This window comes from Pelodiscus sinensis, chromosome 23, assembly GCF_049634645.1.
Source record: "Pelodiscus sinensis isolate JC-2024 chromosome 23, ASM4963464v1, whole genome shotgun sequence".
In the NCBI taxonomy this organism is placed as follows: Eukaryota; Metazoa; Chordata; order Testudines; family Trionychidae; genus Pelodiscus; species Pelodiscus sinensis.
In genome coordinates, this window is record NC_134733.1 from 17,865,365 (window position 1) to 17,891,309 (window position 25,945).

At 47.8% G+C, this 25,945-nt stretch overlaps 1 protein-coding gene across 7 annotated transcripts in view; it reads left to right on the forward strand.

Annotated features, from left to right (window-relative positions):
- MIB2 (MIB E3 ubiquitin protein ligase 2) overlaps positions 1 to 25,945 on the forward strand; it is a 144,553-nt gene that overhangs the window by 18,273 nt on the left and 100,335 nt on the right. For 2 of the 7 annotated variants that reach the window (XM_075906513.1, XM_075906510.1), the window contains exon 3: positions 11,287 to 11,403. The exons of the other annotated variants lie outside the window; for them this stretch is intronic. The gene's annotated coding sequence lies outside the window, so the exon portion shown is untranslated. The remainder of the gene's footprint in view (positions 1 to 11,286; positions 11,404 to 25,945) is intronic. 7 annotated transcript variants of the gene reach the window in all.

Genomic DNA, 25,945 nt, shown 5'->3' on the forward strand with positions numbered 1-25,945 from the left:
AGGCTTGCATGGTAAGGTTACTGAATAATAGCAAAGCGGATAGCACTTGGATAATGCCCAAGCAATGCCTTTATGAAGGCAAAGGGAGGCATGTTAAGTCATTATCTCATCACTGCAGCTCCTCTTCCGCACACTTGAAGGCTCGGGCAAGGTCTCCTTCCCTGCAAAGCAGCTCCAGACTACAATAAAGCCAGCGTAGGATGGATGTGAAATTCAATTTAGACCAAGAGGATCAATGGGATGGCGTTTGTCAAGGACAGGGGTTGATCACAATAGTGAGACGCTTTCGTTGTGCGATGTCTTTACACACAGCGCCGGCCGAGTTAATTTTAGCGTTTTCTCATTTGAACATTCCAGGTTGCCGCTCTATGCAAAACGGTTGTGGATAATGAAATGACGAGACACTGATCCTTGAGCTAAGGCGTATTAATACCCTCCTTTGTTACTTATAATTAAATATATTCTGTCTAAGAGCGGATGAGGTATAGGGCATGTGAACAGGCCAAAGTGCTTACAAGTGACATGGAAAAGCTCCGTCCTTGTTCTTTTTTTGGAGGCAGCTGTAGCATTTTTAAAAGCTTGCTGCTGGGTATAGTCTGTCATCTGAAACGTGGCTTTGTTCCAAGCTGACTCTGATATTTAACCGACAGAAACCTCCCCTTCCCCTCCCCCCTCCCCCCCACGCTCCCATTTGTTCTGTGCTGGGCTTAATTCTAATGTTTCTGCAATTTTTTCTTGTTGCTTCCAATTGGCAAAATCTAAGCCAAACAGAAATTCTAATGGTGTAGGGCGGTGGTTTTCAAACTGCCCGTATGGCTCGTGACCCCATGCTGGGTCATGGGACGTCAGGCGCTGGGTCTCGTTGCTGTAGGGGAAACAGGCGAGCAGTGGGGGTGCTAAGGCAGCTACTTGCCTGTCCTGGCACCGCAGACTGTGCTGTGCCCCTGAAGTGGCCGGCAACAGGCCCAGCTCCTAAGTGGAGGGGGGGGGGGGTGGGGGAAGTGCACAGGGCTCTGTACATTGCCCCTCCCTGAGCACTAGCTCCACACTCCCATGGGCTGGGAACCTGCTGCTGGCTGCTTCTGGGGCGCAGCATGGTCTGCGGTGCCAGGAGAGGCAGGAAGCTGCCTTAGTGCCCCCGCTGCAGCACTGACCAGGAACCGCTTGAGGAAAGCTCCTTCTGCCACACCCCAGAGCCCACACTCTAGTCAAATTACGTTGGGTCGCAGCCATCAACAATTTTCTTCCACTGGGTCACGAGCAAAAAAGTTGGGAAGCTGCAGGTGTAGGGAAAATATCCCTTTCATTGCTGAGGTGCAAAGCATAAACCAATCGTCTGCTTCATCCCCAAGGTATGTCGTATGGGTGGTTGATGGCTTGGCTGTGTGATGTGGAACCTTTGACGTCTGGAGGAGTGGTGTTTTGTGATGAGCTGACCTCTGCAGGCCCGCTGTGTGAGCGCTTTGTGCGGTAACGGCTTTGATTTGAATGTAGCTATTAAAGCACCTACCTTTTCGGCACTTGGATTTAAAAATACAGTTCATTCAAAAAGCATTAGCATCTCACCCTATGTGGAAACAAATAGCCTGTCGATAAAGAATATAGTGTCCCTGCTTTTCACCCACCCAGGTCTCATCCTGCCCTGCCTGCCCTTCCTCCGTAACAAACAAACGGAGCTTGGAAGACCGTGTGTCCTGATCTAATCCAGACCAGCAGTATGGAGAAAATGTATTCAGTCATGTGTCGTATCTCCACCTGGGTTTAGTTTAGCAAAGGACATTGCCTGTGGGTTTGAGTCATGGGAGAGGTTTGGATATGGCATATTCTTGCTACTGAATCCTAAATATAGTCATGAACTAACACCAGCATTTTGCCCATAAATGGCTCTCGTGTGGATGCCAGTTCACATTTTTCACTGATGCCTCCTGTCTCCCTTGTGTAAAATAGACAGGGAATCGGAAGGCAGTGCCAGGGCTGTATTTGGATACACGAGAGAAATGCCCTTCGCAAAATCAGTGGTTGTGTGGCTGAGGATTTATAGATAATTCTGAGTGCAATTGGGAATTATTGTGTGGCAAGCACTTGGCGTGGGAATCTCAGGCTCCCCCCTCCCGCCCACACACTGAATTCCCAGTGAATGATTTTGTTTCATTTTAGGTGCAAATATTAGAGTGTCAACAAATAGATGTACAAAGTGGGTTTTACAACAGGCGATGCTGCGCCCTAAACACGGGTCTGGAGCAGATAACAGCTCGAAAAGGGTTGCTCCCCACAGACCTGACAGAGGAGCTTTGCTGGTGGAGGAGCGGGATGGAGGTTGGCTTAGGCTTTGAAAGCAAGTGGGGGGAGGCATGCGGTCAACAGCGAGGGATGTTAAAGGCTCCAGTCCTGGCCCCATTGAAATCAATGTGAGTTCTGACCTGCCTTTCAATGGGAGTAGGGTGAAGCCCTGAAAAAGCAGCAAGTCTGGGGGGTGGGAGGGTAGAGATGAAAGTCGAGAAGAATGGTGTAAAAAGCTTTGGAGGTGATGAGAAGACGACTAGGCTGTCAGCCCAAAAGGAGCCAGTGCAAGGACACAGGAAGTGGGTAATATCCAGAGGAGATCGCCCTTCCCGGGGAGTGCATGCCCGTTCATCATGCTAATGGGCTAGAACAAGGCTACTCAACATGCGACACGTGGCCTGTTTGTTTGCAGCCCGTGGTGTGGCTTGGGTTTACGCAGGGCTCAACACGTGGCCTGCGGGTGGGATCCTTTGAACGTGACCTCCACTGGGAACACACTCCACGGTGGCGAGGCGTCTCCCAGGTGGGGTGAGCATTGAAAGACACAAGTGGACGGGCTGGCTGGAACAGATGGGTTCAGGGTGTCGGCATTTCTAGCCCTCAGAGAGGAGGTGCCGGGAACACTGGGGCATTGGGTGAAAGGTGCTATTTGCATATATATTTGGCTATATATATTTGCATGTATATGCAACCACACTTAAGTTGCGGCCCACAGCATGTGCTGTGAGTATCACTGCGGCCCCTGGGGCTTCGAAAGCTGAGTAGCCCTGGCCTAGAATATAAAATCCATTCACTGTATGGATCCTTATTGCATGTCCGTCATGCACCCCGTGTTAGTGACAGGGGTGCTTGTGTTGGGTAGAGAGGGCACGTGAGGCCCCATTGGACAGGAAGAATAAATCTTTAATGATGAGAGTAATTAACCATTGGAAGAATTTCCCAAGGGTCATGGTGGATTTTCCATCATTGGCCATTTTTTCAATCAAGAGTGTGTGTTGTTTCATATACCTCTGCTTTGGGAATAATTTCAGGGAAGTTCTCCTGTGTGACACAGGAGGTGTGAGGAGATGGTCACACTGGGCCTTAGAATCAATGAATTGGCAATGGGATGGATAGCGGGGTCGAATCCTCACCAGAGCACACCCTGCTGGTCATGCTGGGAATTGATTGAATCCATGGAGACTCAGGGACACTCTGGCAGCAACCATCTCCGGCCCTTCTTCCTGCCCATTGACTGCTCCAGTTCCCTAGACCTCTTCCCTGTGGCCATTGTACCAAGGCTCGCAGCCTGGGGAGGTATCAGGCTGCAGCTTCTCTATGGCTCCCCTGAGCCTGCCAGGCATTGCTCTGTCCAAGGTACCATTGGTTCCCTCCCCTACTGTGACCTGGCTCTTTCTCCTTTGCCAGTCAGAGGGAGACTGAGCGCCCCATAGCTCTGCATCCTTTTATAGGACCCAGCCTGGCCCTGATTGGCGGACAACTCCTTACTCCCCTGATTGGCCAGGTTTGTGCAGGCGTCCTCTGGCCTACTTTTAGCCATTTCTCTGCTGGAGTGGGCTACAGCACCACGAGAGATGTAAGCATGTGTTTTAATGCTTTGCTGTGTCAGGGCCTTAATCCTTACTGAAGGCAAGGAAACCTGTGCGACCTGAGCTTATTCTAAAAACTAATGGTGACACCCGCTAATGGCTCAGCAGCCTACCTATGCCAAATAACTTAGGCCTTTGCGAGAGGCAGATGATAACTTTTAGCACCTTTCACCAGAGGATCAATCTGTAGGCAGATCAGCTATGGCAGGGCTACTCAACACGCAGCCTGTGGGCCGCATGCAGCCCGTGGCCTGTTTGTTTGCAGCCTCCGTTGCAGTTTAGGTTTACACAGAGCTCAACATGCAGCCCGCTGGTGGGATCCTTTGAACATGGCCTCTACTGGGAACATGCTCCATAATGGTCAATAGAATGGTCTCCTGTTGAGATGTGTTTTAGTAGTTAAATTCCTGGACTGTCATTGCTCATTAAAAGTGCTGTCAAATGGGTGGAAATGGGGTAAATATTGCATTTTATTAATATCAAAAGAACTAACTTAAATGGGGCTTGCGTGTTGTGTAGTGTTACCTTAATCTTTGTATTTATTTATGCCTGTCAGTGTGAAAGAAGCTATTTGCAGAACATTGAACCTGTGAAAGAGCCGTTCAGGTGATAATGAAGCCACTTAACAGGCATTCGCTAACCCCAGGAACACACAATGAGTTTCTGAATTTACAGTCCAGCTCATCTGATGAAGTGGGTTTTATCCAAAAAAAGCTCATGATATTATATATTTGTTAGTCTCTGAGGTGTCACAGGACCACTTGTTGAATTTACAGTGTTAATCTACAGGACCTTAGTTTAAAATTTGCTTTAAAAATATTTCATTCGTGTGTTGCTGGTCCCAAGCCTGGAACAGAAAGGAGAAGGGTTGGTCGACAGGGTAGCTCTCCTTCATCGTAAAAAACCCTTGAGCTACAGAAACTACTCACGTTACCATGAAATCTTTGCCTCGGCCTGAAGAAGACGACGGAGTGCATTTCAATGCAATTATGATGACAGATGATGAAAACCCTTGGAAAGTTGCCCGCCCAAAGTTCCAAATTCTGACAGCCAAAATTTAATACTTCCATCACCACCTGGAATGTTATGAACTCTGAATGGTACCAAAAAGCTAGCATAAATAACCAGTGAAATGGCTACGTCTAAAATCAATATCCTCGGGCTGATAGAACTATAATACTGTTGTGAAAATTCCCATTCCCTGAAAGGACAGCCTCTGGGGTGGGAAATGGGATTTCAGGCACCATGCCCTAGTCAGTCACTAGATCTCTGCTGACACTGCCAACTAATGAGTTCCCGTTACAATGCGAATGCATGCAGCGTTGTCAGTCTCATGATTTCAGCATGACTCTTGTGACGATTGTTTGTTCATCAAGCACCAGCTCCTGCCACTAAGGCATTATGTGAGAATCTCTACTTTCATTTTCTGTAAGTAAGTTTGGTTTTTTCCCGGTGATCTGCTGGAATGGCTAGCTAGTGTTTCTACAGCTTATCTTGTGAGGCTGGATGCCTGCCCTATAATTTTACCCCCAGCCTGAAGGAAGATGCTCTGTTTTTCCCTCTCATCAATAATGGTAAGACAGCAGCTGCATTTACAAACTTGCACAAGATTTGCTCATCAGAAGTTTGTCTTAAAGACCAAACAGCAAATCTTTGACTCAAATGTTATTTCCCCCTTAATGTATGGATATGACAGCTAGAAGTTCCGCAGAGGTACCAATAAACATCTCATCACCTTCTGAAGCAAGTGCCCCAGGAAGGTACAGGCTATTAAATGGAAGGGATTTATAACACGCTAGCAGATTTACCCGGCATTGCTCGGGTTCCTAAGTCAAGGAAGAATTAAAGGCACATGTTTTATTAAAATGATTGTATTTTTGAAAAATGCAGTGTTACTTTATTAAATTAATTTTTATTACAGATTTCTTAAAAGGATTATTAAAATTTTTGTTTGACATTTTTTTAGTAAATGTTTTAAAATGGAAATTCCATCAAGTGTGTCTTTTATTTTCTTCATTCCTATAAACTCTTATAATTCTCTATGTTTTTAACAAAAAAGGGCTATTGTCAATTTGGTTTCCAATAACATTTTCTAGAAGTTTGCAAACCGTAAGCATTGATTTAATTGTGTCAAAACAGAGCACTATTCCAAATGTCTCTGGTTTTATCTTTTTCTGCAAGGTTTATTGAAAAGCAATTCTATTCCGGGTTCATCCTATTTTTTTGGCTCATCTTAATTCAGTCTCTTTCAACATTTGCTCAATTATGTCAATTATGAGGACTGTATTTGCTTTGGTGAGTCTGTTTTCTGTTGGTGTTATGAGTCCCAATCCCATTCCAAGCACATCCTGTTTTCCTGGCACAACCAAATCCTTAGATTGCTTGAAGTTATGATAAGAGGAAGCTGTAGACTGAATTTGATGGTCCTAGTTCTTAGCCTTTAGGAGGCGTGTTTGATCAGACAAACTCTCCAAAATACGTAGTAGAAGATGTTGAGACTGATCTGAGTTCAGTGACGCCCTATCTGTAAAGTTATCCAGGAAAGAATATGGAAATACCCGTGTTTGTGTTTTGAAAATGAAACCAGAGCACCTGCCATGTGCCATCGATTGGGCAGCAGGCGGAACCCCAAAAGGAGCCAACTGAAAGAATCTCTCCCTTGAATACTACTCAGAAAGGAAAAAGCCTATGGCTGTAACAGAGCATGCCCAAAGAGCGGCTCATGATGCACTGGCAGGGCAGAGCCTTGTTCATGCCCACCGCAGTATTTGATAGCAAGGAAAAGATTCAGATGTGGCCATTTCTAGCCCTTATGTTTGTGGGAAAATTCTTGAAAATGTAGCCTGAATGTCCCCTAAATTGTCATTGAGGAGCCCAAAGTGTCAATTCTGGGGGGATCCAACTTGTTATCTTTTGATACAACGGAGTTGACAAGGCTGCATTCTATTCACTGGATTGCGAGCTGGAAACAAGCTGGTGACCTAAAGGTTCCAGACTCTGCTTTAAAGAAAACTCTCTGGCCTCGGTTTGGACAACCTCAAAGACTGGGGCGGCTCTGAAGCTGCCATGACTCACTGGTATGAAAGTACAGCGCTGTTCTCTTAAAGTGCCATGACAAAGCTAGTGCCAAACTAGAGAGTTTGCTGAACCACGGATGGTCAATATTGCCTAGCAGTGTTACCAACACTTCCACTTCTTACTGGGCTCGTAGCAGACATTTATGGGGTAAATTGGAACTAAATACCAACACAGAACACTGAGAGCCTGGAATGGTGACTGTAAACAAACTTTATGGGACCGTAGGAAACTTGGCCACATCCATGGTGCATGGACGTTCGGCTAGCTGAAACCATTCTGGACCATGGATGTTGCCAGACCAGTGTGTGGCAGACCAGAGAGGTTCAACCTGTAGTACACAAATGGGATCAGTCAATTCTCTGTAATGATCCTATTATCCATTTCATGGGCTGATTTTTTTAAAAGGTGCTGACTGAGCCCTCCCGCCCAAACAAACAAAGTCGCATTTTAAGTGCTGGTTTTATGGGCTAAGTGGGATCCACCAGAACTTATTGGTGAGAGAGTGGCAGGGAGACCCAATTAACTGATCCTAAATGACTGAGGGATGCCTATATTTGCAGCTGACCCAGTTGTTAGGAACCAGTGTTGTGTGTCCTTGTTCCTGTGCAGAATCCCACTGAAGCCAACGGGACAGCGCCTGGCTCAGCACGTCACAAATAAATATGCTGTAGTAGCTGTTAGTGGTTTGGTGCCTGGCTGTTACTGTGGCAGCTCCAGAGGATGAGTGACTTGATTCGGACCTCATTGGCACTGGTTTGAATCCAGGATCGCCCGTCTGAGGCATTGGAGTTCAGTTACTCTGAATTCACACTCACTTACATGAGAACAGTGCCCCAGATCTGAGTGTCCAATCTGTTCTGTATTCCCAGCTCACAGCCATGTATGTTAGTGTGCTGAAAACTAGTAACCACTTGTCAATTTGCCTGTGCTACAGCAGGAACAGGAAAGGACAACAGGAGTTGGCATTGGTTTGGATGGAGCCAATTGGCCCGTGGTCCTTTTATGTCAGTGGAATGGCATCTCTGCCCCACAAGGCTTGAGTTGTGTTTGTGGCAGGGTTGCATGAAGACCAAAGTGAAGCACCAGTCCTCCTTTCTTATGTATTTACTAAACTGCACAGCTTGAGTACCCACCTGCTAAGCACTTATCTCTGATCCAAAGGGCTCATCGTCCATTTCAGGCATCCCTTTGGATATCTGCATTCTGTTAGGGAGATTCCAGCTGCTTGGAGATATTGATTTTTTTTTTTTTTAAATAGGGCCATTCTTCATTTTCAAAATCCTTGTAAATGGATGAAAGTATCACAGCGGCGTTCTTTAATTTTGTGACTCCCACCCTTCTGCCTTCCTGATGTGTAACTGGGAAGGAGCACAGTTTCTGGCGCAAGGCTAGCAGTGGTAAGATAGGGATTCACATTCCATCTCCTGCCACTGATTTGCTTTTGTGAGCTCGGGCAACTGTGACTGCTGTGTGCCTCAGTTTCCCTGTGTATATAGTGGGGGTGATGCTCTTACTACATTTGTATCTGATTTAGCAAAATGGGGCTGCAATTCCAGTGAAGGTGCTTCTGTGCTTAAAACTGAATCATTGCCACCATTCTAAGGGTGTTTACACTCAATTTTCTTTGTTGCAGAGGCATCCGATAGATACGCTGATAGGAGGTGCCGGATGTTACTGTGAGAATATTATTAGCCACTCCTGGTTAAAACAATGTTGACATTTTAGAGACTTTGGACCAAAAGTCATTGTTGTTATCATTTCCTAGAGCTACACGGGTAGGTCTGTGCTGCAGCTGGGGGCTTGCATCCCAGCATGGGGGTGGGGGCAGACATGTGCTTGTGTTCTGAAAGTAGCAGAGGCAACAGTTTTGGGGCTAGTCTCTCGAGTATGCATTCCTGGGGTGCAGGCAGGTTTATGCTCAGGTGGCTAGCCCAAGCTGCTGTCCAGGGTACCCTGAGCTACATGGCTAAGCTGCAGCATGCTAGCTGTAGTAGAGTTAGTGCATGTCTGTCTACTGGCACAGGGAAGTATGCTCTCAGCTGCAGAGTGGACATAACCGAGGAGCAAATGATGGTGGAGGTGGAGATGCGGGTGGCTGCTGTTCATTGTACTAAGCAGAATAGTTACAGCAGAAGAGAAAATAAAATTATGTGGAAGGAGTCAGAAAGGGTCATGACCTCTCCTGTCAAATTTGCTTGATGTCTGAGTCTCAAAACAATCTTGTGGGGCGGGTCTGTCTTACCTTTATATCTGGGGTGCAAAGGTGAAGTGACAAAGTGCAACTATCTCTGCAGCAGAGCCAAGAATAGAACTGAGTCCTCGCTTCATTCTCTTGTCCCGTCCATGATACGGCACTTCCTCCTTTCAGCAGGAGTGGGGTTGCTCAATCATTCCCATGTTTTGGTAACTCAAGGACATTAAATACACAGAGGAAGGATTTGCTTGTGTTTAATGCACTGGACTGGGACTCAGGAGATCTGGAGTTTTCATTCCTAACTCTGCCACCGGCTTCCTGTGTGACTTGGTCATGTTGCTTAATCTCAGTGCCGCATCTGTAATGTGGAGATAATAGTACTTCCTCTCTCTGAGTTCTTCAGAACATGGACTCCCTTAATAAGTATTTGTTCAGTGCCTAGGAGTTGGCGCCTCTAGGCATTACTGTACTACATGTATTAAATTTCTTCCCACAAATATTTTCACTCTCTTGTAGCCTTGATATGTTAATTTCCCTGCTATGAGCCACTTCCACACTGACTTGATTAATCTCATCTACACAAGTTCCCTTTTTCTACCCTGCCTCTGTAAATCTCTCTTTAAGGTGCTGCAGGACTCCGGGTTGTTTTTGCACATGCAGACTAACTTGGCTACCCCTCTGAGACTTTTCCATTTCAGTCTTAAGCCCCACAATGATAGGGTAACAAAATTGTTAGAAAATTCATTTAAAACCAAAACAAGCATGCCTCTGAGAGAGAAAACGGATGCTAGGAAGATGTGTGCTAAACCGCTGTGCCCTCTCACACCGCTGCTTGTTGCAGACCGTTCTCCAACCTTCGTTGCTAATCCCCTCTTTAAATGGTAAGCTCCGTGGCAAGGATTTAGCAGCGTGTTCCTAGAACAGTATTTGATACTTAGTACTACACCTATACATGCAGAAGCACTTTGCAAAGGTAGAGGGAGGATCATTAACCTCATTATGCAGAGAAAGTGAGGCATAGAAGGGTTAAATGACTTGCTCTGGATGTCTAGCAAGTCAGTGGCAGAGGTGGGGTTAGACCCCAAGGATTCTGAACCTGTGGTGACATTGTACTAGCGGAATTTCTAGCTAGGTGGTGTCAATAATATTCTTACGAGCGTAGCTGGCAGGATTTGCTCCCTAATCTAACACATTGCACCTGGCTGTTGGAGTGCTGCCCCCGTCGGGGATAACAGTGAGTGGATAGCATATGCCTCCAGTGTGGGCTAGTAAGAGCTGTCCCTTTAAATGCAAGTCACAGCTCTCTGGGGCTGTGCCAAATGACAGCCAGAGAAGAGGGAGGCTTTGTGCTGTGTTTAAGCCTCATTGAGGGTGAACGAAGAGCCGGGATTTCTCTGCAATCACTGCTCCGACTTTTCATCCCACCGCACCAGATCTCCAGGTTCAGCAGCTCACGTGGCAAATCCATGTACAGAAAAACCTCAAAGGAGTTTGCTTCTCCAACTGTGGGGAGCCCACACGGGGGTTGTATCCTGCAGTCCCTTCTGTGTGCGGGCGGACCGTTTGGGGAACCTTGACACCTGGTTTCATTTAACAAAGTGGGTCAGTTTCTCTTTTCTTGGCGACAGGAAAGGGGCTTTTTTTGCGCTGACGTGTGCATGGGGGGGAAGGGGAGGTGCTGTTGGTTCCCAGTTCAGCCCCAACGTGTGCCCAGAACAATGCCATTCTGAGAAGTGACACACAACTGCTGCAGCTGTTTCTTTCTGTGGAAACCTCTTTCTCCTCCTTCCTCTCCGCCCCCACACCATTCAGCTTTTTGTCTCTGCTGGTACAGAGAGGGGGCAGACTGCAGGCTTCCAGTGCGCTAAAATAGCAGCAAACAGAACGTGGGCTCCTCTGTGCTTAGTTCCACCCTCTCTCTGTTGGGCTCAACATGGAGACTTCATATTGAATCTTTCTGGGGATTCAGACCCTCTTTCATGCCACCTTTCTCCCCTCGCCTGGACTGTCCAAATACTGGCACTTTCTCCTGTGGTAGCCCTTGAGAAGCCAGATCTATTTTTTTAGATGTGGGTTGGAAGGGGGTGGGAATACACGTTGGACTGGGATTGGAAGGATGCAGCATGAATCTTAACCCCGCAGACGCCTGTTTGGACGCACGTTGCAGGGTGGCAGGGAAGCCTTCGCGATGCTCTGCTCCAGAGAAACGGTCGAAACCTAGGCATATCTGCGGCGATGCGCCTGCTCTGCTGCTAACAGGTAACCGTTTTCCCGAAGGGGAGTTGCTTTCAGAGCCCTCTTTGCCGAGACCGGCTGTCTGTTGGAATAGCTGGCGAGGGTCTGAGCCTTGCACCCTGCCCGGTCTTCCAGCTGCAGTGTTGTTTGTAAGAAATGCGCCTCAGCGTGTTGGGCAGTGGCTGTGGCGGTGCTTCGGGGCAGGGTTATTTATTCAATGCTTGCCTCAATTTGGCATTCACTCCTAGGGATCCTCCTGCAGATTCTCCTCTTGGGTTCAGGTAGGTTTTATTTTTAACTCTGTAACTTGAGGGTGGAGGGGGAGGGTTGACACTTCTGGCTCATAACTTGGGTCTCGTTCTGATCTGCACCAGGGCAGCTCCTCTGCCAACTCGGGAGACTCGCCGCCACCCCATGGCATGTGCTGTTTGAAAGGCCGGGATGTTGTAATCCATTTTTAGAAAGGGGTTTCTCAGCCCTGTACGTCTTTCCACCCTCTTCCCGCCCACCCTGGTACCTTGGAGGCGAGTGAAAATGAACAGCAGGTACTCTGGCCTGCTGGTTAAATGTTTGATGCTGCAAGCCTCCATAGGGATAAATCCCACTTAGTGATGGGCTGGTCCCAAGACAGCTGACAGAAAGACGAGCCTTTAAGGGGGCTGGAGAGAAGGAAAGAGACAGCAAAACACACTGACTTTGAGAGAGCAACTTTTTTTCCCCAAAAGTCTTGTGTATTAAAAATTCCCAAACCTTGTATCTTTAAAAACATCAATACAAATGGAAATGCAGGTTTTTCCTTTCTACATTTCAGCAACAACCAGAAAACCCCGTAAGTGCTTGGTCAAGTGTGTCCTAGAAATCTGAAAGTTTATTTCCTCTAACTCATGTGAACTCAGCCGGGAGGGGGGGAGGAAGAGTCTGAGTTTGCATACAGTGCTTGGCACAGGCATGGACTTCCCCCTCTAGCTGGGGGGTGCTCAACCCGCCCCTGCACCTATACCCTGCCCCCATTGCTCCCTTCCCCAAGCCCTTCCCTTTCCTGCCCCTTTCCCAGCTCCTACCCTCTCTCCCTCCCTCCGCTCCATGAACAGCTTGAATCAGCTGTTTGCTGCACTCCAGAAGCAGTGGGAGGGTGGGGAGGATTAGGTCAGTGGGGCCAGCAGGGGGCGGAGGGAGCTTGGCTGCCGAAGGGTGCTCAGCACCCAGACCACCCATCGAGTTGGTATCTACGCTCTTGGCTTATTAGGGGTGGGGGAAGCAGCTTCTTCATTTACCACCCAACCAGTGCCTCTTTAGGGCAGATCACATACCCCAAGGGCAAAAAAAACTCTGTCTGGGGAAACAGCCTCTTCTGGAAAATACAGCATCGGTTTAAAAAAAAAAAAAGCTGCTGGTTGTTATGTCTAAACTGTCCCTGTTGGGTTGGTCCTTCCTGGTTCCTCCTCCTGCACCCCTCCACAGCACAGAAGTAACTTAAGCACCAACAAGTGAGCCCATCGATTACACCAGCCTGTTGAGTACAGCTTGTTTGGCTTTCAGTGCTGTAGAAACGTCTGTGTCCCATGGGCCAGGCGTGAGCAGGTGCAGCAAGCCAGCAGTGAAGCTGCACCCTTCCAGGCTGACAGTTGAAGGCTAGTTTCACCAAAGAGCTGTGCCCGCGGAACGGGTGGGCAGCGTTGCTGTATTCCTGTAGCCAAAACATTTCCTTCCCTCTCTGATGCAGGATTGAAGGCTCACCCTGAGCTCTCTCTTCTGCATCAGCGTAGTCTGAAGCTCAGGACCAGGGCTACTCAGCTTTGGAAGGCCTGAGGGCCACAACGATACTCACAGCACATGCCGAGGGCCACAACTTAAGCGTGGTTGCATATATATGCAAATATATGCAAATAGCTTTTCATACTGACAGGCGTGAATACAAAGATTAAGGCAAGACTAGGCAGCACACAGGTCCCATTTAAGTGAGTTCTGCTGATATTAATCAAATGCAGTAGTTACCCGATTTCCATCCATATGACAGCACTTCTAATGAGCAATGACAGTCCAGGAATTTAACGGCTGAAACGCATGTCAACAGAAGACCATGCTATTGACTACTTTTTTTTATTCTGACTCCCAGCTGCGGGCCATGTGTTGAGCCCCACGTAAATCCAAACCGCACCGTGAGCCGCAAACAAACAGGCCACGTGTCACGTGTTGAGTAGCCCTGCTCTAGACCCCGTAATCAGGATGCTCTTGAGTTCCATGAAGCCCTGTTAAGGTCAAGCCTCATGGATTCTTTCAGGTCTGTCACTAGGTTATTTTAAATGGCTTGTGGCAATAGAAAGTGCCCTTTTTCCCCCTCCATTATCCTGCCTCTTGTTCCCCAGAACTATGAGACTCCTCTTTGGGGGCAAGGCTGTTCCTTGTTTTAATGAGCAGTGGCGAGGAGCGCCCCCACTTCATCTCCAGTAAAACTCCAGTTGCCTTCTGCTGCTTGCTTGTCCGACTGAGTATGTTGTAACTGCTCTGGTCTTCTGAATGACAGACAAAGACAGTTTTGATCCTCATCGCTGCCTTACCACGCTGAACGCAGACTGCTCTCCTGTGGATTAGGCTGCTCGGTACCCTCTTGCATGTGTGTGGAAAGCACACCACAAAAAGGCAGCTTTCTGGGTCGGCACTCAAGGGACTGCATGAAGGTTGCTGCCATGCAGATCACTTTGGTAGCATCACGAGGGGACTCTGAAGGAGCCTGGAAAATGACATCCACTAGGTACCTATAGTGAAACTTCAGACTGTCAGAGCAGCACTGTGGAGAGGGTGAGGCCTGGATCCTTTTGTCTCTTTTGAGCCTTATTCACAGGGACTGGAGACCTGCTAGGCCAGCCTGAAGTACGTGGCGGGGGGAGGGGATAGTAAAGCAGTCTGGTGGTTGTTGACTGTCAGAGCTGTATCCGTCACAGCTGTTAGGATCCCTGGTGCCTTTGTAGCTTGTTCGCACGACTCAGTTTCACCTCAGGTCCTCCTAGAATCAACCCAGACCTCTGGCAGCTCCGCCAGGGGGTGACCAGTGCTGACTCGTAAAGCAAGGCCTGCTGTAACACCCATGTTTGCTGTAACACAGCCACGCGCTGTGGGGGGAGGCTCTTCCCCTGTGCAGGTGTGGGCATCCCGATGGCAACAGTGCAAGTAAGGGCAGACTGGAAGCTGCCATGCCAGAAGGAATACTGTTCTAATTCCAGGCCTCTCCTGCCCTTGGAGTCACAGCCCAACCCCTGCCCCCCTTCCCCCCCCGCCCCCACGGTGGCTGGAGGGAGAGAGCCAAGCCAGCCTAAGCCCCTGTCCCAACCCCACCAGCAGCCAAAGAGAAAGGTCCCTAGCAGCTGGGGGTGGGGAGGGGCGGTAGAACCAGGTCCGTCCCAGTGTCTGGGAGGAGAGGAGAGCCAGGGCTGCCGCACCTCGGCCTGGCCCTCCCTAACTGCTGGGGCTGCCTACCCCCAGAGAGAGGAGTTGGCGAGTGTAGCGAGCAGGGGACACTGCCCCCCAGTATATAATAAACAGCAAAAACAGTTACCTGACTATTGTAGGACCCTTATTAATGAAGCTAATTAAATAAGCTGGATGTGACCCATTCATAGCTATTAATATGAAATGTGAATGTCATAGGCAGGGGAATTTGCCTTTGTAGTGTGTTAACCCATTAATATCCTTATTTGAGACAAGGGGGACAGTATCAAACGCCAGTTCAGCTGTTTCTCTGTAGTTGGGTGGTGAAATTCCTTTGTAGAAGAATGGCTTCTGTTAAATCCATTATAGAATGTTGCCCTATGGGTGTATGTGTGTTACCATTTCTGATGTCTGGTTTGTGTCCATTTGTCCTTTGTCATAGAGACTGTGCAGTTTGGTCAATGTACATGGCAGAGGGGTATTGTGTTGGTTTCTAAGTTACAGACTAACATGGCTACCCCTCTGAGAGCACTCAGGTGTGATAGCAAGATGTTCCCCAGTGGAAGCTGGGTGGGAGACTTTGTGTTAGCCCCACTAACATCTCATAGCTCGCTTTCCTCCCCTGGCTTTCCTCACTGGAGTAGTGTTTGTGGGCCCTTACCCAAGTGCTCTGCCCTTGGCTTAAAACAATTCAAAGGGAACCCATTTATGGAACTCTGATCTGGAACGAGAGGCGATCAGGTGAATCCAGTCTGATCGTGTTAGGAAATGCTTCAAAACCATCCACTTAAAAAGAAAAGAAAGCATTTCCATCATAAGAACAGCATAGAACAACATGCTCTACACTGACTCTGTTCCTAAACCCCCTACCGCCACTAATTGCTTGGGCCTGGGGGGTTAATTTTTTTAATTTTTTTTTATATTGGAGAGGAAATATATGATAGTTTTGACTGTCAGGCTCCAGAGCTGCTGTCAAACCCAGCCAGGACATCAGTGTTGCTAATTAATTTTAGATGGAAAATGCTCAGATACTAGGGGTATAGGGTTTTCTCCTGCTGCCAAGAAACAGAGATGGTACTCTTTGAGCAATGCCACTGTACAGCAGTGTTCCAAAGAGGGGGGGGATCTTTTCTGTATTCTTCATAATGAAGGAGGTAATTATTGCCCCCATTTTCTGGAGAGGCAAGTTGAGGCAAAGGGTTGAATGAGTTGGCCAAGTTCATGCAGTGAACCAGCAGGAGTTCCTGGCCACTAGTTCTGTGTTTCCTGACCATGCTTCTTTGTTCTGGTTATTTTGAAATACCGTCTTCTTCCTCTGGAAAGGACTTAAACATAAATCTGACCTATCCTGGCATGTCCGTCTACATTTATATATGTGATGGTCCAGCTGTACCCTGATAAAAGTATGAGTGCTGCATTACAAAGTGTTGTGGGCTGACAATGTAATTGTTTATTCTTATTTTCTCTGTCACCTGCCCCCCAAAAGAAAAAGAGGATTGGAAAACCACATAAGAAGTAGTTATCAGAATTTTTGTTTTAACTCTGCAAAGACTGGGCAGAAATCTCACCCTCTTTGCCAAAAATGTTATTCCCGGGTGTATTTTGAAGGGAGTAAACAGCCAGGGGAGGAGTTTATTCTCAGGCCTCACTAATTCTGCTGTGTCATTCTCGGATGGTATTTTTAAACACTACAGTGTCACACCCAGTATCAAACAGCTCCTACTCCATTCCATGAACAGTAGGCATCAGTCTGGTGGAGAGAAGGGTTGCCAGGTGTCTGGTTTTGAACCAGACAGTCCAGTATTTGAGCTTTCTGTTTGGGAAACAAATTGAGAAAATATAAATGAGAAAATATAAATGTCCGGTATTTTCTAAATAAGATGTCATGTAGATTGTGATGTAAAGTCCAGTGTGTCCACTATTTTTGTTGAAACCATCTGGCAGCCCTAGCTCAGGAGCCCGGCCTGGCTGGAACTGACCCTTCATCCTGCATTTGCAAAGGGCTTTTGTGTTCATAATATCTTCTCAATACAGGCAGTCCCCGGGTTACATACAAGATAGGGACTGTAGGTTTGTTCTTAAGTTGAATCTGTATGTAAGTCGGAACTGGCGTCCAGATTCAGCCGCTGCTGAAACTGATCAGTTTCAACAGCGGCTGAATCTGGACGCCAGTTCTGACTTACATACAGATTCAACTTAAGAACCCCAAGTCAGCTGCTGCTGAAACTGATCAGCAGCTGATTCCAGGAAGCCTGGGGCAGAGCAACTGTGCCTCGGGCTTCCTGTAGTCAGCGCTGGTCAGTTTCAGCAATGGCTGACTTGGGGACGTCTGGGGCAGAGCAGCTGGGGTGCTGCTGGGTTGCTCCAGTAGCACCGCTCCTTGGCGCTACTGGACCAACCCAGCAGCACCCCAGCTGCTCTGCCCCAGGCGTCCTGATTCAGCCGCTGCTGAAACTGACCAGCAGCGGCTGAATCAGGACGCCTGGGGCAGAGCAGCTGGGGTGCTGCCGGGTTGGTCCAGTAGTGCCCAGAGCGGCGCTGCGGGACCAACCGGCAGCGCCCCAGCTGCTCTGCCCCAGGGTCCACAACAAAAGCCTGGTCTGCTGGGGGGGGGGCACACTAGCTGCGCCCCCCCCCCAGCAGACCAGGGATACAGGGAGCAAAGCAGCAGCGGGGGGTGCCTCGCCTCTGAGGCTTTGCTCTGGCGCCGGACCGCTTTGCTCCCGGTGCCCCTGGTTTGCTGGAGACGGTCCCCAGCAGACCAGGGGCACCGGAAGCAAATCCGCAGCTGCGGCGGGGTCCCCGCGCTTCTGAGGCTTTGCCAGAGCAAAGCCTCAGAAGCGCAGGAACCCGCCGCTGCTGCGGGTTTTCTCGCGGGGCCCTGATCTGCTGGGGACCGTCTCCAGCAGACCAGGGGCACCGTGAGCAAACCCGCCAGGGCTGCGACTTTGCTCCCGATGCCCCTGGTCTACTGGAGACTTTCCCCAGCAGACCAGGGGCACCGGGAGCAGCTTTTCTCGCCCCGGAGGTCAAGGTGGCTGACCGCTGCCTGTGAGCTCCGGGGCGAGAGAGCTCCGTTCGTAAGTGCGGATCCGACATAAGTCGGATCCACGTAAGTCGGGGACTGCCTGTATGTGCATATTTCTATCCTGTGCTGCTAACTTGTAGAGCGTCTTAGGGACTGAGTGCGCCGACATTGTGACTGTGCTTGGTCTTGTGGAATCAGAGAAACCAGATGGCTCAAGTAATCTCTCTTATTACACCAACTTCTGTTCGTGAGTGAGCCAGGCCCTTGAGCTATGCAAGGCCTTTTTCAGGGGCTAAGGGCACCTGCAGGGGAATCGGGGGAACCAGCATGAAAGGATGCTGGGGCCGATTTTACGAAGACCTAAAGAGCAAGTAGCTCTGAACTCCCATTGAAAGTCCCAGGGAGAACCTAATTGCCACGCATGCCTTCATCTGTCTACCCCAGTGCCTGTGTAAGGACGTCTGTATACCCGGGTTTAGACAGGTTTCTGCCTTTCTACTCAAAGATTATGAATGGGCGTCCTCTACATTCATATTATTCCGTCAGAAGTGGGAGCAACACCTAGACCATCCTAGACAGCAGGGTGGTTGGAACATGAGTAACTAGTCCACACTGGCACTGCTAATAACCTCAGTGGAGCTACACAGAGGGGAAGCTATTGCCAGCTGTCCTTTTCCAAGCACACTGACATTCTGCTCTCCTAGCATCAGCTCCAAGTAAGCTTCCCTAGATACGGGAAACTGATAGCTCCAGGTGACGTGGCTCCAGTATGCAGGGGTCCCCTTGATGGGCACCCTTCAGTACAGCAATCCCTGGTTTGCTTTGTTGCTAATATTGCCCTGACATAAATGAAGCTTTTTTTCCTCTTGCTGGTGTGAAGAGCCTTCAAAAACATACACGGGGCTTTGTAAAGCAATTGGTCAAAGCGCAAAAGCCAAAGTGGCTGCACTGTTTTCCCAGTCCTGTTTTTAACTTAACCGGGGATGGTGCACAGAGGGGATTTGCCATCACTGCCCTCAGGTGGCAGATCCAAATATCCTCTGGTTTGACATCAAGAGGACCAAATGGGAGTTATGCGCCTCATTTCCCATCTGCCCCCTCTGAAATCTCAGCAGTGCATGCAGCGGAAGACCTCAGGGGCTTTATGTCATTGTAACTCTGCATTGGTAACCTTCCGGCTGGCTCGCAAGTCCTGCCCATCTGTTCTAAATCCTGCAGTGTGAGGGTCGCTGCACTGAATAAAACAACAGCTTACCCTATTCAAATCGCCAGGCCGCTTTCATAGCCAGGATCGGTCAGAATAGAAGCAACAACAAAAAATCCAGACCTGCTCTATTTATTTAGCAGTAAGGCTGGATTTGGAATTGCCTCTGTCTCTGTGCAGAAAAGAGGCTTTCCATTTGCTTGGTACAGGCAGCTGTCATTTTAAATGCACCAGCTGGGCTGTAATTAAGATTTAATCTAAATAAGGGATTTTTTTTCCCAGCTGTACTCTCGCTCTCTAATAACATTGCGCATGCAGGAGCCAATGACAACCCAGATGATGTGTTTAAAGGCCTGCTTATTAAAACATTTCTTTCTCCCAGCTTCCAGGGCTCTGTAGTGAGTTGACCAGCCTTTGTTTTTCTGAATGAGAAGGATTTCAAAGCATTAGAGTGGATCTGTAACCAGACATTTTGTTTCTTTAATTTTGCCTGCGTAAAAAAGGTTTTTCATGGTCCCTTTCCCCACTTGCTATCCATTGACTGATAATACAAAGGGCATTCTGGAGTGCCAGAGCCTGACGTCATCCCAGCATGTCCTTATCTTCTGGTCTTAAAGCTGGTTTGGCCCAGAAGAGGGGTAGGGTTGCCAGATGGTTTCAACAAAAATACCGGACAACTTGACATTACATCACAATCTACATTACATCTTATTTAGAAAATACTGGACGTTTATATTTTCTCATTTATATTTTCTCAATTTGTTTCCCAAACAGAAAGCTCAAATACTGGCCTGTCCGGTTCAAAACTGGACACCTGGCAACCCTACTAGCTTTAGCTAATGCAGACTTAAATTTTTTTTGTTGGAAAATCATTTTATTATCTAAAACCGGACACCTGGCAACCCTAAAGAGGGGAGATCTTTCTACGGGACTTGCCAGGCAGCTGCCTAGTGTGGGTTTGAGGGATGGGAGTGGGGAAAGAAGAGGAAAATTGGGTATAGAAACAAAGTGGTATGGAATAACTACAATGAGGCCAGTGAAAAGGCCGTGGTGTGTTTGAAACCATGAATTGATGCTGCAGCCACTTGAGCTGCTTGTTTGTATATTTCCAGTTGAATTTTGTTCCCCAAACCTCACGTCTGTTTTTATGGCTGTGCCTGATGTGAAGTGAATGAGCCCTGCATGTTTAAAGCGAGAAGCGACTGAGTTATTAACCATGGCTTTGAAAGAGTCCAGTTTGGGGCAGTTATAACGAGGGGAGCGTGCAGTCAGTGTATGTAACTTGACGGAAAAAGCAGAGGTTTTTGGCTTTTGAAGGGTTTGATCTATAGGATGAGAGTCAGGCAGGAGGAAGAGGACTCCTCATACTGTGGCAGATAGATGCCTACAGCAGCTGTCAATAGTCCACAGAGCCCCAAGGTGTGTATTCTGCGGCTACGTACATTTGGTAGCAGGAGGGATTAGCAAGCAGGACAGCGATGTGGATTTTAGGCATGCCTGGCGCCATCCCCTTGTCACTGAAAACCCACCGACACATTACTTCAATTCCCTCTGGTTGGGTGGCTTCCATCTCCTCCCTAGCAGCACTCAAGTTGGGAGGTTGATGGTGGATTGTGTATCTTCTTGGTCCCTGCTCAGAAGGGAAATCGGGTATTCTCCACCCAGAAAGTCTGTCTATCTCCCACCAGAGCCAGGCAGCTGAGAAGAATAGTTTCTACCCCCAACCTCCTCCAGTTCAGATTTTAAAATGAAAGGCTAACTCCAGAGATCTGGATTAAGCTGTGGGTTAGATTAGATAGCTAGACATTGAAACTCTGTCAAAAGGCACTCTGGCAGTTCCATAAGTTAGTTAGCAGTCTCTTCCATCTGCAAACTTCTGAGCCACAAGATGGATGAATGCTATAAATGTATCTAGCTGTTATTCTGATCCTGTTTTCCTGTCCCAGATGTCTAACCAGACCACCCTTTTGGGATTTTAGCAAACTATCTCTGAGGGAACAAATCCAGAAGTGGCTCTTAGAAGGAGGGTGACCTGTAAGGGATCTCTATGATATCATGCTCTCCCTTCCTTACTATGATGCAGGTCACTCTCCATTCAGGTGTTACTGCTGAGTTACACAGGTTTGTGGATTATCTGGCTCCAACCAGTGTATAAAGGGGGTGGGAGTGTCTATGGTCCAGAGAAGGTCTTGGGGAGAAACCCTAAAAAGGGCCAATTTTGGGGAAGTACCTGAGGTGGTTGCTATTTTTAGGTTACTGGTAAGTCTTAAACCCTGATGAGAGGTGAGTTTGGATACTAACACCAAGGTAGTTGATGAGTTCAGGACATTTCCATTTGCAGAAACCGAATAAGGTTTGTGTCCTGTATATTTTAATTCTTCAACCAGGCTCTCTCGCTTCAGAATTTCCAAAGCCGCTTTGATTTCACCGTAGATGCAGCCAGGATTATTGTACATCATCTCGCTAATAGACATCCAGGTGTTTCTTTAGCAAAGTTCTTTCATAGTTCAATGGCTAGGCAGAGAAATCAAAGGTTGTGTGGGATACACCTGTGTATGTTGTTTAAAGAAATAATTGAAGCATTGAAAAGGGAGTTTTGCAAAAACGACAACTTAAATCTTTGGTGATCTTTTTAGATCTAGGCAAGCACACACAGATACACGCCCAGCTTCCCTGACACACACACACACACACACACACACACACACACACACACACACACACACACACACACACACACACACACACACACACACACACACACACACACACACACACACTCTCTCTCTCTCTCTCTCTCTCTCTTATGTCTTATTCGACTTCTCCACCAGTCAAAGCAAATAGCAGAAAAAGGCTCAGTGGCATAGTTGAGACCTTTTGTCTGAATTGCCCTCCTGGCCTGCTGGCTTATCTCCACTCTTTCGTTTTGTGATCCAGAGGTGGCTGCTTATCTGTGTGGTAGGGGGAAGTGAGCGCCATGCGTGTTCAGGGTTTGTGACTTGATTTAGGAAGTAAAACGGCTGAAAAAAACCATGTTCTTTGGACTGTTTTCACACAGTATTTAGGAAAGGGGAAAAAATGTTTCCCTCCTCCCGAAGGGTGAATTCTAAACTGAAATTAATATATGCCCTGACCAGTGGGTCCCCTCTTGTAAATAATAAATAGCTTGTCATTGAATGCTACTATGTGCCAGTATTTAAGGCTTGTCATTTAATGCTGTGTTCATGCTTAGTGAGTTATCTGAGTTCATTATTCCAATTATGGAATAATCTGGAGTGGTTGGACAGATGGATAGTCTAGAGCAAAGAAATGTTTTTAAAAAATCCAGCATCATTTGATATAGGCGGGAGTGTGGTCTAGTGGTTACCTCTGAGGTCAACATCCAGTTCTGCAACTGATGCAGGGTGTAATTATGGGCAAATCATTTCTCTCCTCTGATTTTCCATCTGTAATAAGGGAAGAGGATAATAATATTGAGCTAGTTCCCCAGGGGCTTAATTCATTACTGGTTGTAAAGCCCATCAAAAGCCATGGTTTGAAAGTGTTAGAGCAGCAAAGCATCAATAAACCATCTCTGTGCAAGCGTACGACACCAGTGGGCGGCTGGAACGTGTGTGAATGAACGCTCATGTTGCCGCAGCTACCTTTAATAGCCCTCTGAGCGGGAGGATCTGGATATTTCCTTATCAGGCTTTTATTGACAAAATACCCCAGATGATGTTGACATTGGAGCGAGGCCAGGACAGAGCTGTAAAAACAGGTAGGTTGGAAATCTCGATGGGGGAGGGTAAAACGGTACGTGCAGATGATGCTCAGGGATGGGTCTATATGGCAGGCTCACAGTGGTTCCCTCTTCTCGGAGGTTATTTGATCGTGGCCCTTTAGGTGCAGTCCAGCAGCTTCAGAAGCGGTTTGTATTCCTACGTGACATGTGAACCTCCTCGCTCAGTCACTTGTGAGCAGGAAGCATTTTGAGCAGGTGCCAAGAGAAGTATGCAGAGAAGCTGCCTTGAATCCTGAAGTGCAGTTAAGATCCTGTGTGTGTCTGTTGGACGTGGTATTTGACTCTCGATTCCCACCACATCGTTTCATTTCCCCCGTCAGGTAGAATAAAAAAAGAAAACCAGGCTTGAACGCTGAGGGATGGCAGAACTTGTTGCTTTCAAAGTATGGTGCAGCTGCACTTTCACTGGCGGGTTGGGGGCAAGATTCCAGAAGATGTAAAATGCCCTCACTTCTTGCTGAAATCATGGGAAGCTTTTCAGCATTTTTTCTTCTTTTAGGATTGGTGGGCTGTCCCATGGCGATGTGTCCAGTCCCAGCTGTGACACATTTAGCTTGCCTCCCAAAGTGGAGAAAACAAAGGCAGGTCTTGGGGTGTTATCGGTCCTCTGGGGTGGAGATAGGACAGAAATCAGATGGATGGGAGGACTGTAGGAAGGAAGCCCTGGGAGTCTGTACTTGGTGGAGAGAGACTCAAAGGCACGCTGGAGGGGCTATTGCATGAGAGCAGAGGGTGGATGAAAGAGTCTGAAGAGAAAACAGACAGGAAGGGGGTATGTCCATTGTGAGGCTAGTGTCAGAGACTTTATCTTATGTTTAGTCTATATGTGGCCCCTAGCTAGGTTGGAAAGGACACACTTCTCTTCTACAGGGTATCCAAGTCACTGCAGCCGGTTGAACCCAGATTGGTGGCTTCGGGGTCCAGCCTGCCTGAGGGGAGAGCAGAGACAACTCATTGTCAGGCTGGGTAGGCGCTGCTACTGTAGTTGCCCCATGCACCTCTGAGATTTGAATCTGACCCTCGCCTCCCAAGGTATTAATAGCCTTTCAGGAGCAAAAAAATCTCTCTCACACAAATTCTAGTTACTTGCGCTCAGGTGAGAAATGCTGACTTGCTAAGTTTTAAATGCTTTGCAAACGCGTATCAGCAATATCTGTAACTAAATAACAAGCTTATGTAGCCCTGTCGTTGCTGCGCATCTCTGCTAACTTAAAAACCACAGGAGAAATCCAAAAGGAAGAAAAACTAGAGTCAGTCAGTTTGGCCAGCATAGCAAGGCTAACCCAGTTTACTCTGGCTGCAAGCAGTCAGTCTTGGGGTAACATCTCTTCTGACAGATGATTCCAACAGCCTCCCCTAGTGCTGTCATTTGCCAATGATAATGGTGGGGGGGAAGAGTGCCATGTCAGTAAAGAATGAGCCATTCGTTCTTTTTAGAGAGCTAGTCTCTTCTTGATGCTTGGAGGAAATTTGTGTGTTGTGTTGAAAGGAAAACATGCCCTGAAAGGCTCCCAGGATAGAAGGGTAGGCTTGCCAGATGCTTTCACCAAAAACCCCAAACATGACAAAAACAAAAAACAACCCCAGGAGACTAAGCTTTTTTTTCTTCAACAAATGGGAGACCAAACTTGGTTGAACCAAAAAAAAAAAAATTGTCCCTACCGGCCTTCCATCCAAGAAAAACAGAAAACATTTTCCATGTCCAGTATTTTCTGTTTTTTTTGTTCGTTTTGTTTTTTAAACGGACAAGGGCCAGAAAAAATGGACTGTCTGGGCGATAACCGGACACCTGGCAACCCTATGGAAGGGTGCTTTGGTTCTGGGCTGTAATTAATATCAAGCAAGGTTCCGTGTCTTATATTACGTACGGGCATCTAGTAAAAGCAAATGTGCCCCCTTCTTTTAGGGAGCCGTAAGTGAGATGTGTGATGTGATGGGAAATGAAAGAAGTCTTGCGCTACCACGTGTTAGAATAGCTAGCTTTTGGCAGCCTTTATCCAGACTAGGGATGTGAAATCCCATTTAATCAGTTAAACCTTATCTTTAACCGGTTAACCACTTACATGGAGCGGGCGTGGGGCTGGCCAGTGTGGAGCGCCCCCCCCCACAGGGCGCAGAGGGCCCGGCTGGGTTAGAGCACCCGCAACCGGGCCCCCCATACTGCAGGCTGCTCCAGCCAGGCCCATCTTGCCGCACCACAGGCAGCACTGGTTAACTGTTGTTGTTGTTGTTTGTTGTTGGTTGTCTCTCGGGAGCTCAGGAAGACATGTTGTGCATTTCATTTGTGGAAACGCATGTGGCTCCGGAGCCCAAAGATCGAAGCACACATGCGGTTGCAGATCAGGCATGGGACGCCGGTTGTCAGGACAGGAGAGAATGCAGCTCTGTCATCTTTCATGTGCAGCTGCGAGGCGTTGGTGGCGGTCGTCCTCAAACTTTGTCACTGCTTTCCTCGTAAGGAAAGTTAGGGATTTGTTAACTGTAACCTGTAAGTATCACCCGTACAGAGTCATGTTTACCAGTTAACCATTTGGGATGGGACGGGACGGGTCTGGGCACCACTGAGGGCATCTGCTCAGGGCGAATTGCTCAAAACCAGGGCTCTTCACAGCCCCTGACCGGATACCTTCCTAAACAGTTCACAAACCAGTCACATTGAGAAAAACCTCTGACACTCCCACTCTCCCTGTGCCCTAATCAGCCCTCCCCCCCCACCCTCCAGGCCTAACACACAGGTGAGGGATTATAGAACCCAATTTCACCTACCGCAAACGAGTCTTTCCAGTTCCAGAGAACCAGCCACAAATCCCTGGTCAATTTACACTTTGGCTCTTACCCACAAGATCACGCTGAGCCAATCCTTTAGAATCTAAAGTTTTATTAATAAAAGAAAGAAAAGCATGAGAATAAAGTTGTTAAGGAAAATACATTACATGCATCGAATCACCAAGTTCTTGTTGCAGGCTCTTAACAGAGATGTTATAAACTGCTATCTTAAAAGTCGCTGGTGTACATCCCATGCCAGGATGGGCCCACGGTTCTTCCCGGCTCGCTGGTCCTCGCAAGGCTGGAATCAGTAGCAAAATTGAAGGAAAGATGGAGTCTGCCTCGTGGCATTTTATAT